This window comes from Podarcis melisellensis, assembly GCF_964234715.1.
Source record: "Podarcis melisellensis genome assembly, chromosome: 7".
NCBI lineage: Eukaryota > Metazoa > Chordata > Lepidosauria > Squamata > Lacertidae > Podarcis > Podarcis melisellensis.
The window spans coordinates 58,169,816-58,181,379 of NC_138539.1; positions in this window are offsets into that span (position 1 = coordinate 58,169,816).

Genomic DNA, 11,564 nt, shown 5'->3' on the forward strand with positions numbered 1-11,564 from the left:
CTCACATTCAGCTACAATTAGATAATGCTACATGTATATTTTTCCCTTGTGAGCTTCAGGAGGCCCAAGGAGATATATTTCTACAAGATTAAAAATTATCCTTGCACATCAGGATCTTTCCACTATTAATTCTTAAGGTTTCCAGTCAGCTGAGATTTTGTCCTCTTGGCCACTTGCCAGGATTGGAGGCTTCAGACACAGAAAAGATTCCAAGTGAGCCATTTTGAGGAATGAGAAGCACCCATCTTCAAAGTATAGAAGTTGCAATTTTCTGGATGTGAAAAAACAACACATTTTGCCACCTTTAATTCTTTTATTTCTTTAAAATGTTGTTAAAATAGTTTATGCTGCTTTTCTGGGCATCTGACCATCCAAAGCAGTTTACAACTAAAAACAATATTAAGTTAAAAGAACAACAATACAAATTTTTAAAACTTAAAACTACAACTCAGCAATATCCCATAGAGCTGGTGGGAAAACATAGTTCAACCATACTATTACCCAGCTAATTTACACCATGCCTTGAAGGCCAATTGAAAAATATAAGAAAATTCTAAAGCCATGGGACCACCATAAAGTTAGAACTGTCACTTGTGGCCATCCACCTGAATAGACCTGGGACACAAGGAGGACCAGAAGGTCAGCAGTTGGAATCCACACGACGGGGTGAGCTCCTGTTGCTCTGTCCCAGCTTCTGCCAACCTAGCAGTTTGAAAGCACATCAGTGCAAGTAGATAAATAGGTACCACTGCGGTGGGAAGGTAAATGGCATTTCCGTGCATTCTGTTTTCCATCACAGTTGCACCAGAAGTGGTTTAGTCATGCTGGCCACATGACCCAGAAAGCTGATGGCCTGAAAGCGAGATGAGCGCCACACCCCATAGTTGCCTTTGACTGGACTTAGCAATCCAGGGGTCCTTTACCTTTGTTTCACAAGGAGGACATATAATAAATACAATTTTGCAGCACATTTTTAGTGAGAATGTGTTTTGGACTTGGTCTTCCAGTTCCACCAGGCAGGTGAAATGTTCTGCTCAAAGCAGAACCCAAAGTCCTTCAGTCAAGTAAAGTCTTTCATTTATAACCACAGGCTGCTGCCACCCTAGGCAGACAAAGAGAAGCATTCCTTGGAAATACATTATGCTTAGGCACTTTGATGTTAGATCAAAGGGGATGAGAGACTTGGCTGCTGTAGAAGAACAGGAACTCTGTGCACTCTCAGATGCCGTCAGTCTGAGGTGCCAGAAGGATTGCTTTTCCACATATGTGCCTTCAACAGAGGCCTTTCTTAGTGTGTTCCTGCCATTGGAGGTGCAGCCTTCTCGATGCATTGACTTGCATCAATGTCATTTTGGCACAAGGTGAAGATCTATATTATCTTACCAGGCTTCTTAATGACACCTCTTTTACCTCTGCCAGTTACTTCCATTCTGCTTTGTATCCCCTCCCCCCCCAACTGCTCCCCCCAAGCTGTTGTTTTAGTGATATTGTTCTAAATTTGTTTTTGCTGTAATTTCAATTCCTTGTAAACTGCCCTGGGAACCGATGGAAAAGCAATATATGATCCTCTAATAAAGTACAGTGGTACCTCAGGTTACATATGCTTTAGGTTACATACACTTCAGGTTACAGACTCCGCTAACCTAGAAATATTACCTCAGGTTAAGAACTTTGCTTCAGGATGAGAACAGAAATCGTGCTCCAGCGGCGCGGCAGCAGCAGGAGGCCCCATTAGCTAAAGTGGTGCTTCAGGTTAAGAACAGTTTCAGGTTAAGAACAGACCTCCAGAACGAATTAAGTACTTAACCCGAGGTACCACTGTAGAAAGAACATTAGAAAATTAAACTGGTCAAGTGTATGCTCCCCCTCCCATTCTTATTCTACGTAAACTTCCCCAAGATCAGCCAAACAATTTGCTCTGTCTTCAGAGTTGTTAGATCCCAGACCTCGGTCTTGATGAGACATTCTCTGAAGAGGAGAGGGAGCCAGAAGCTGTGGTTGACCCTTCTGAGGCACATCTGGACACCACTTCCTCAAGGAGGTTCCAATACCTGGAACCCACTCCCCTTTTCAGCACACCCATCCCAAGCCTCAGAATATCAAAGGAGCAGTGGTGATCAATGTCCCAGTTCAAAGCTCAGGACCAGCAAGGCCTCCTGTTCATTGGCTTGGTTCAGGAGGAGGGGGAATAAAGTTGTCTATAAAAACCCTCAATGCCTGGCTGCAACAAGTGCATGTTAGCTCTTCGGCCTTGCATCTCTAGCATCTTTCCTGACTTGGAGCAGGACAAAAGGAAATCATAGCTCTTTTGCTAGCTTTTCAAAGTTTAATAAGTCAAGCAGTTCCAAATAATAGTTATACCCTGCACATCTGGCTGGGTTTCCCCAGCCATTCTTCCTACCATAGTGTTGGCTAGTAATATTGATGCTAGCTGTAAATATTCAAGCTAGCTAGAAAGCAGTACTGAAGTTAGGTAATAGTGTGGGTACCATAGGCATCTTGTGGGCCCCTGTGAGAGCAAGATGGGCCATTTTCCGGTTCCAGCAAACTCTTGCGTTCTTTAGTTGTTCTTAGGGTTACACTGGGCTTAATGAGCTTATGGCAATGTTTACATTACAGTGGTACCTCGGGTTAAGAACTTAATTCGTTCTGGAGGTCCGTTCTTAACCTGAAACTGTTCTTAACCCGAGGTACCACTTTAGCTAATGCGGCCTTCCGCTGCCGCCACACAATTTCTGTTCTCATCCTGAAGCAAAGTTCTTAACCCGAGGTACTAATTCTGGATTAGCGGAGTCTATAACCTGAAGCATCTGTAACTCGAGGTACCACGGTACATCACTTCCTTCAAAGTTCCTCTCCATTGGGAGGCCCTCCTGCTCATTCTGCTGAGCAGGACCCTGGATGTCTGCCTCAAAGTCCTGCCCTGACACTACCTCTGGGGGAGGGAGAACATCCAATGACAGAGAGGCCTCAGATCACATGACTATAGAGAGTGACAGCAGATCTGACCAACCTGCACACACACAGGCCAGACACAATTGCATATTGGATAATGACCCGTTCGTGTCTCCATGGGTTATACTTTCCTACCCATACTTCACTCTTGCATTTAAAGTTGTCTCCAACTAAGTTTTACCCATTGAAATTAATGGCCCAAAGTTTGTATAGTTCATTTATTTCAGTGGATCTACTCTTGAGTATTCCAAGCAATGGCTACAACCCTCAATTTATACCCCACTCTTCCCCCGAAGGAGCCCAGGGTGGCAAACCCATCAGTAGTAAAGGTGAGCTTGGAAGGACTTGCTAGATATGCGGTGCAATGGGTCGGTGCATCTGGCTATTAACCAGAAGGTTGGTGCTTCAAACCTATCTAAGGATGGCTGTGGGCAGGCTGTGGGGTTGGACTAGATGTCTCTCAGCATCCCTTCAAACTCTATAATTCTATGCTTCTATGAATTGATTGATAAAAGGTTTCTAAAACTAGTATATATGATGAATCTTGCAATTTTTTAAAACACATGTTAAAACAAAGAACTCAATCCCCAGAATTGTATCCCTTCATGGCGATTGTTTAGTCCATATTATCATAAACATGGGATTCAGCGCTCTGCATCCCATTTCTTTACTTCCAATCAACAGCTTCTGTCTTCTACCAATGCCGCTTCTGAAATTGTGTTTTAAGATAGGAATTAAATCATTAGACCAATCTACAAGTACAGATATAACAATCAAGATAAATGTGCCAGTAAGTGAAACAACATATGTTGTGCTGGGAATTATTACTGCTGCTTCTATTTTTTTACCTAGAGATGCCACCTCAGCAAGTCGGTGCTGTGTTTGTTTTGAAAGTCCAAGTGTAGGAAATGTCCGTGTGACCTTAGTTTTTTTCCTACTATGGGAGATACATCAACCTGCAGTTCAGCAGTAGTCAAATAATGACTTAGGCTGTGATCCTCTGCCGCTCGCTTTGATAGCAAATGTTGCACCCATGCTAATTACGGTAATTTAGACAATCAGGATATCTAAGGACTTTTCATGCTTAGGGGGGCACTTCTAGACTCACTGTTTTTGGGTGAGATTCTGTCACATCCCAGTAAAGTCAGGCTGCTCAGTTAAAACTGATTTTGAGCTCTTGTAAAACAATACGGCTTTCCAAAAGAGATGGAAAACTGTGCTGGAAAGTGTAGAATAACACCTGCTGGGTGCAACATTGTCTAATCATCCCACAAATCGGACTAAATGCTTATTAAACAGGTTGGTTGGAATTGACCAGAGTTTCCAAAGTTTCAAGGATTAAAGATTTTCCAAATTTTGGGGCCGTTCATTGTTCCGACATGTTCTGATTAGCTAATGATAAGCAGCGGTGCAGCTCTGATGACCTCAGAGCTAAAGTTCAGAGCCCCACAGTCCAGGCCCATCCCAAAAACAAGCACCCGGAGGTCAGCAGTTGATCATGGAAGCTGCAAACCTTCCCAGACATCAGCACCTACATTGGAAAGGGTGTACTGGGGCCCACCAAGGCTGACATTGGTTGTTTCATTGTTTATTCTTATTTTTTTAAAAAAAATTAAAACCACAATATTATAGTCAGGACAACTGGCCAGGTATGTGCCTGGTTACAGGTGCTCATTTTATTATTTTTACATTTAAAACCTGCTCTTGTTTTCTGCAACAAAATAGTGCTTTTCCTCAAGTAAATATGTTTAGCATTAGGGTAGCAGATGCAAACACCATTTTATTCCTATAGTCATGACACACTGTGTTTTAAGTAAGTCTTTAAAATGCTAAACCTCATATGCTCAGAATATTATTATTTTTTAAGTGTTGGCATGTTTGTTTTTGCTCTAACATGCTGGAATGCAGTGGTGTAGCGTGGAGGGTGCGGGGGGGGCCGGCAGCACCGGGCGCAACATCTGGGGGTTAGGGGGCGCAAATCCATGGGTTAGGGGGCACAAATTACTTGCCTTGCCCCGGGTGCTGACAACCCCCGCTACGCCACTGCTGGAATGTAGAAGTAGTTTTAACGCATGGAATGTAGGGGTATGTGAATTGTGTGCTTCACAAATGAAATCATGCACATGACCATCTTAAGAGTGGAGTGTATAAGACTATTAAATGTGGATGGTAAATTACCTAACTGCACCACTGATGATAAGCCGTTATTCTCAAGTGTTGATCTTGAGTAGACTGATCAATAGTTTAATGGCTGGTCCCCTGAAAAAAATTGCTGAGATGCAAAGGCTCTTTAATTCAGAAAATCTTACCTTGGTCTTCCTACCAGTTCCTTTTCTACATCAGACTCTCTTCAAAGAGCCCGGTTTTGGCCAGGGGAAGGTGGGGTATAAATAAATAAAAATTTATTATTATTATTAAACTTTCTCAATTAACAACTTGCTGAACATTTTTGCTTCACTTTTTCTTTTTTTAAAAAAAGTAAAACCCACAATGTAACAACCTATTTATTTATTTATTAGTATTTCTACTTGAGAATAATAGAACTCATACTAAAAGATGGTCACACACAATTCAATCTATAAAGTTCAATATGGAAAAATGAGGAAAACTGTATAGTCAAAAGATTTAAATGTAAAACTCTAGAGGCGGGCAAAGCTGTGGTGCAATGTGTGAGGGCAGGGGGCCATTGCCCCCAGCACAGATTTCTACGGGGCACACGGGAAATTTCAAAAGAAAAATACTAGTAATAAATTTAAAAATAGTGCACCCTCCCCTTCACACAGAGAACTGTAGTCCCAAACAACAAATGAAAATAGTAACAGAGGTGGTGCTGCTCTCCTGGGAGTTGAAAGCCACTGTCTGGAGAATACCCACTGGGCTGTCATTAGAAAAAGGGGTCAGGTGCTGATCACTGAATAAGCTGCCATGGTAGCAAGTGGGTGCCAAGCAGATGATGAAGCCGTGTCAGCACCAGACTCACCAGCATCTCTGGGGCTCCACTGGGCCCTGACACATTTCCAGGTAACAGTTCTCCAGATGCAGGAGCTGCGCTCCAAGTTCAGCCCATCGCAACTGGTCTGAGAACATGGGAGTGGGGGGGGGGGAAAGATCCTTGTAATTTCTCAGCCTACATTTAATAATGCACAATTTATCTACAGTTGTTCCTTTTGGAGCCCAAATCATCCTCCAGATAGACTTCTTTTACCTCCCTGAACCCAGTTGTCACCACTCTCATTATCCATCTACTTCTTTTAACTAAACCAACCCTGATTTTCTTCACAAAATTGATTACAGAATAGGAAAACCACTCACTCGTTGGTAGCTTGATGTGTTTGTAGATACACACATTTTACTTACCCCTTTTATACCATGAAACATCAGTATTTCATGTGCACCCTGCCCAACCATTACAGTGGTACCTTGGGTTACATACGTTTCAGGTTACATATGCTTCAGGTTACACACTCCGCTAACCCAGAAATAGTGCTTCGGGTTAAGAACTTTGCTTCAGGATAAGAACAGAAATCAGGCTCTGGCGGCACAGCGGCAGCAGGAGGCCCCATTAGCTAAAGTGGTGCTTCAGGTTAAGAACAGTTTCAGGTTAAGAATGGACCTATGGAATGAATTAAGGACTTAACCCGAGGTACCACTGTAATTCCATTGTACAATATTTTAAATTTCCTATCACAAGTACTAGGAATGTTTCATTTTCAGAACCCAAGAATTATGCTGTCTGCCTGTTCTGCAACTGCATTATATTGGCAGCTCACAGACATTTGTGATGGATCAAGACCTTAAGGTCATTTTCTTCCCCTGTAATTTCAAGCTGACAAGTCTTCTGCAGGAGATATCCAAAGACAACCTTATTAGTCCCAAGCGAATGACTTCACATGCGGCACTGCATTTTCAGCCCATTTTTGTTCCTTTTCTTACTCGCTCTGCACACTCTTCCATTCCCAATGTGCAGTAGCCATGCAAGGCAACTTGATGTAAATAATAATACACAAACTAGCATCTCTTATTGGGGCTGATAATGAATTTAAAGGGGCCTTGGTAAGTATAATTAATGAACCTGCTCTGTTCCTATTTTGCAAATGATATAAGCTGAAATGTTCACCCATGTAATCCACCACATGTATTATAGTATGCATGAGTATACTGCCTAACAAGTGCCTAAGCTTCAGGTAACAGGCTCAGCAATGAACGAGTCATTATTGTAGTTAATGCAGAAGTTCTATCGCCATGACTGGATCTCATGGCATTTATTTTAATTCTGAAGCGTGCATGCATGCACACACACACACATTCGCACACATACAAAGTGGTGCTGTGGAAGACAGTGCTTTAACCCTTCCCTTCCATGGCTTTTCTTCCACATATATTACAGTGGTACCTCGGGTTAAGTACTTAATTCGTTCCATAGGTCCATTCTTAACCTGAAACTGTTCTTAACCTGAAGCACCACTTTAGCTAATGGGGCCTCCTGCTGCTGTTGCGCCGCCGGAGCCCGATTTCTGTTCTCATCCTGAAGCAAAGTTCTTAACCCGAGGTACTATTTCTGGGTTAGCGGAGTTGGTAACCTGAAGCGTATGTAACCTGAGGCGTATGTAACCCGAGGTACCACTGTACTGCACTCTCTATCTGCTGTTTATCCAATTATGGGGGAAACTGCAGGCATGATATATGTACCTTTATTTTTTCCTTCCTTTGGAAAACAACAGGGCAGGGGGTTAGGGGAGGGAGGACAATGGTTTGGGAAAAAATAGCTTGGGAAAAGCTTTAAAGACACCTCTCCCAAAGCTATTATCCAATCCAAATTTTGTTAAAATAATTGTCAGGAGTTCCAGCCTCAATTAATGAATTAAAACAAAACAACACAACAACAAGGCTTACATAGCCTCCCTTGCTATGCAAAAACTGTTTTAAGTTTGTACGGTAATTACTATTTTCCGGTAACCTTAAAAATCCAAAACACTTCCAGAGGATATAAGCATCTAGAACCTATGAAATGCTGAGGATGTAACTGTGGGAAATTGCAGTCAAATGTAACTAGTAAGCTTAGGGCTAGTTAATGCATGAAGGGGTTAAGACCGCAGAATTGTATTTCTAGACTCACCTAGGTCATGCACCCTCACCTCTGGTGAAGAAGGAAGTGAAGCTTCCTTTGTTTACTCTCTTCCACTATGTGAAGTTGACCAGGCAACACATCTGGGCTTGACCGTTTCAAGCTCAGATCACAAGCTCATTCCACACACACACAAACCCCTGTGTTTTTGCTGCTACATGAAATAACAAATGAATCTGACCTTTGGAAGTTTTGTAAGTAAAGCATTTAAACTTATTAAAGTGTGGTGTGTTCAACCTATATTCCAAATACTTCAGTCGCTACGCTTTGTGACTTTTAAACTCTTCTAAGGCTTTCTTAGGGATGCGGGTGGCCCTGTGGGTTAAACCACAGAGCCTAGGACTTGCCGATCAGAATGTCAGTGGTTCGAATCCCCGTGATGGGGTGAGCTCCCGTTGCTCGGTCCCTGCTCCTGCCAACCTAGCAGTTTGAAAGCATGTCAAAGTGCAAGTAGATAAATAGGTACCGCTCCAGGCGGGAAGGTAAACAGCGTTTCCATGCGCTGCTCTGGTTCTCCAGAAGCGGCTTAGTCATGCTGGCCACATGACCCGGAAGCTGTATGCCGGCTTCCTCGGCCAGTAAAGCGAGATGAGTGCCGCAACCCCAGAGTCGGTCACTACTGGACCTAATAGTCAGGGGTCCCTTTACCTTTACCTTTAAGACTTTCTTACTGGAGCATGTGTTTAGTTCCATGCTTTGGATGTAGGGATTTAGCAAAGTTTTTTATTAATTACACCACATGGGTGATCTCTCTAGATTTCCCCCTCAATAACAATCTCACTGTTTGAAGAGGGAACTTCCAGCTTCAAACTGAATGCCAAAGGCAGGAACTAATTTAGTTATTCTTGTTTCAAGGAGTTTTAAATATGCTGCTGCCCAGTTACACCTAAGTTAAAATCCTATTTCCCCTCCCTGTTTTCTATTAAAAGCTCTCATTTCCACATTGGAAGAGAAAAGGGGTCTAAAAATACCAGAAGGCAGGTTCAATACAGTCCCATTCAGGCCCTGTCTGTATGCACATGAGCTCAAAATGGTGGCAGGACAGGGCTGTTCTAGGTCCTGTTCCTAACATCCCTCATCATGTAGGCTTCTTTATAGACTTTGAGTGTTTAGCATGAAGGTCTGCATAAGATTTCTAAGCGCATTCAGTTGAATGCACTTTTAAACCTCCCAGCAAAGATTTCTAAGCATGTTCTGTAGAATGAGGCCTGTGTGAATCCAGCCTGTAGGTTGAGAGCAATGGGGTAATATATATTATAGCTTTATGAGCCATGGCAATACATTGGAGCATCTTTAAATGGCAGACAGCCACCACTGATGGGAGCCGAATTTGGCTCCCATTCACCAAAAAGTTGCTCACCTCCAAAAAGCATCCAGGAGCACTACAGGAAGTGAATAGTAATGCAGCTAGGTTGGGCCTGTGAGGGGCATCTGGGACCCTTTGCAAGTTTTAATATACAACATAAAGGTCCAGTATGCAGCCTTCACTTCCTTCCTGTCAGGAGACCAATTGCTCCTCTCTTCCTTCCTACCTCCATATGTTTAGAAGCATGTAAGTTTGTGATATGGCCCCTGCCATTCTATGTCACTAACTCAGAAGGTGGCTTAGACAGCAGGAAGGCAAACTGATCGCAGTAGATTGTTGCACTCATCTACTGCTTCCAGGATTCCCTAAGAAATCTGTAAGAACCAGAGGACTTTGGTCTGATCTTATGTAACCAATCTGAACTGTACTGCTACATTTGATAGTAGGCTTGCAGGGGAGGGCATAAATACTGCACCATATAAAATAATTTCCACGCCATGGAAAGCTAGCAAGTGAAATACCGGTAAGTTGCAGATCATTGAAATCAGATCCTCACTCAAACATTTCCCTGTTTCTCAATTTGTTTAAACAGTTGGGACTAAAAATTTTTTGCTGGAAGTCAAAAGCTCACATGCTGCATGTGGTTTCTCCTAATAAAGGCATATTATACTGTCCTTGTATATTGGCTATTCTTGGGCTTCTAACAGTAACATGAATTTGAGAAACACAAGGTCTTCCTTTGTATCCCAAGTGTCAGTCCATCTATATTGCACCAGGAATCCAGTTTTAAAATATGCAGAACACAGCTGCACAAAATAATTGTTACTGTATCATTTATCTATTACTTTCTGTAGATGGGACCTACCCTGGTAGCTATTATGTGGAGCTTAATTAAAGAAATATACCAGCATTTGGGAGTATTGCATTCAGCCCTGCCTGATTTGACTTTATTTTTGCTAGAATCCTTGTATAGAAATATGAAAAATAACTTTATTAAATTATTGTTGTGATCTACCAAATGTCATTTACATTTACAAAGAAAAGCATGCGTACCAAGGACCTCGTCACTTAAGGAATAACTGGTGTGTGCTAAATGATTTCTGAGTGTAAATTCTTGCTTAAGAACTTAGAGTGATTTCCTGGGTCACATTTCCAGTTCCTTGGCTTTCTTTGCAAGAATTCCAGAAACTAGTAGGTGGAATATCAGAGGTTCTCAAACTGTAGCCCGTGAGCTTTCAAGAGGCCCAAGGAAAGATGGTAGCCATGTCAAGAACATGTGTACTTGGCTCTGCACTCCATTTATTTTTCCTGCCAGAGATCAAGGCCAGTTTAATCATGGCCAGATTGTCAGGCGGGCTGATAAGGTCCTGGCCTAGGCCCCAAAACACACCACTAGTTTTTATCATTACACCAGTGCTGGAGAAACAACATTACTTTAATTTCCTTCATATTTAACCCAGAAGGGAAGTGTGTTTTTCCCTCTTTTAAATTGCCACCACCCTGCTGTATTACATATCATTTTAATTTATTGCATTTTGTCAGCCGTGCATGCATAGCTTTCACCCGACACGTTTTGTCAGCTAGCCTGCATCATGGATTTTCATTAGATGCAATTCGGCCAAGTTTCATATATTGCTTTTGTTGGGTACCATTTGTCAGCTGTGTGCTTTTAAGTGTTTCATGGGTGGAAGTGACTGTAGAAAGAAAGGGATGTTTGCTTCCATACAGCACATTACTAAATATAAATCTGTGTCCATTAGTGAAAGCAAAACGCTAATTCACAGCATTACGGTATGTCCTAAATGTGCTTTCCTTTCCTGGGGAAAAGAAAGATTTAAATAACCATATGAGACCCCCAAGGAATTCAAAGTGACCCCCTCCATACATTTGAGAACCACTATGCTAGATGGCTCACCAGAAATAGGCCAGTAGTCTGCAGGTGGACCACACAGTCCACTTTCCATCCTGACAAAGATGGAACTCTTTTCTGCCCAAGGGACACATATTTCATAGGCAACTTTGCCAATGGTGACTGGGGCAAAAGTGGGGTGGGGTAAGGCCAAGGGAACAGTGGGTGGAACAACTGTTCTGACCCTTGTCCTTGTATAGTAAGCTACATTCCAGCCACACCAAACTCAAAAGGTTTGTTTCTACACATACTCCAACCTCAAACGGTAT